Here is a 1,795-nt window from a genome sequence, read left to right as displayed (position 1 = left end):
ATCATAAAAACAACATGGTACTGGCACAAAAATAGACCCATAGATAAATGGAACAAAATTGAAGACCCAAATACAAGTACATTCAATTTCAGCCACCTGATATTTAACAAAGGGGCCAAGAACATTCACTGGAGGAAAGAGCATATTTAGCAAATGGTGCTGGCAAAACTGGATCTCCACCTATAGAAGAATGAAACTAAACCCCTATCTTTCACCTTGTGCAAAAGTCAACCCCATATGGATCAAAGACCTCAATGTAAAGTCTGAAACTCTGAAACTGTCAGACGAAAACATTGGCAATAACCTGTAAGATACAGGGGTAGGAAAGAATTTTCTAAACCGGATATCAATTGCTCAGGAAACAAAGTCAAGAATCAACAAATGGGACCTCAATAAACTAAAAAGCTTCTGTACATGAAAAGAAGCAACCAAGGAAGTGAAAACCCACAGAATGGGAGAAAATCTTCACTAGCAACACATCTGAAAGAGGTTTAACATTCAGAATATATAACAAACTCAAAAAAACAAAGAATCAAGAAAGGAAGTAACCCAATTAAAAGATGGGCTAAGTAGCTGAACAGAGAGTTCTCAAAGGAAGAAATAAAGATGGCTATAAAGCATCTTAAAAGATGTTCAACATCACTAATAATTAGGGAAATGCAAATTAAAACCACTTTAAGATGTCATCTTACTCCATTTAGACTGGCTAAGATCAAGAGAAGAAATAATACCAAATGTTGGAGAGGATGTGGGGAAAGGGGAAAAGGGAACACTCATCCACTGCTGGTGGGGCTGCAAATTTGTTCAACTCCTATGGAAAGCAGTGTGGAGAACTCTTAAAAAACTACAAATGAACCTACCATTTGACCCAGTTATACCACTCCTTGGCATATACCCAAAGAACCATCCTATTTCAGAGACACGTGTACATACATATTTGATGCTGCTCCTTCTCAATAGCTAAGAGATGGAAGCAACCTAAAGTGTCCCTCAACTGACGAGTGGATAATGAAAATGTGGCTCATTTACACGATGGAGTTTTACTTGCAGCAAAGAAAGATGAATTAATGAAATTTGCGGGTAAATGGATGGAACTAGAAACTGTTATACTAAGTAAAGTAAGACTCAGAAAAAAACAAAAAACCCAAAACAACAAAACAATTCATGTTCTCCCTCATATGTGGCTCTTAGTATCAAATCCTTGTAAGTGAATATGTATCCAGATATAACTACAGGAACCAGGATAATGGAAAGGAACCAGGGACGTAAAGGAAAAGAATCTGAAAGAGAAGAACAGCAGGAAACGGGCATTAATAAGGGAGATATGGATAAAAATGGGGTTATTTTAAGGGAATGGGGGAGTGAGGGTTATATAAGGAACCTTGGGGATTAAGGGAAAGAAGGAGCTCTAGAGGGATGGGACCATAGGAGAAGGGTATTAATAAAGGAGAAATGGGAAAAATGGGGGAACTTTACATGGGGAAACCACAGTGGAAGGGTTAGACAATGCAAGAGATAAATAATGCTGTGATCGCTAATCCTGGCTGTCAACTTGATTGGACCTGGGATTAACTGAAATGAAAGAGATCTTCTCGACTGGATCATCTAAAGCCGGACGACACACCCTAAATGTGGGTGTTACCTTCTGATGGCAGCCAGTATAAAAGGCCAAGGCAGAGGAGAACGCCAGGCTTCTTGCTGCTTGCCTTCTCTCTCGCTGGTGAGTTTATCTTGCTGCTGTAGACTGAAGACTAGCTGATCGTTTGGAATTTGTCAGACCTTCAATGCCAGATTA

Source organism: Nannospalax galili, unplaced genomic scaffold (genome assembly GCF_000622305.1).
Source record: "Nannospalax galili isolate Female #2095 unplaced genomic scaffold, S.galili_v1.0 scaffold1095, whole genome shotgun sequence".
Classification (NCBI taxonomy): Eukaryota; Metazoa; Chordata; class Mammalia; order Rodentia; family Spalacidae; genus Nannospalax; species Nannospalax galili.
This window is presented reverse-complemented; position numbering follows the sequence as displayed.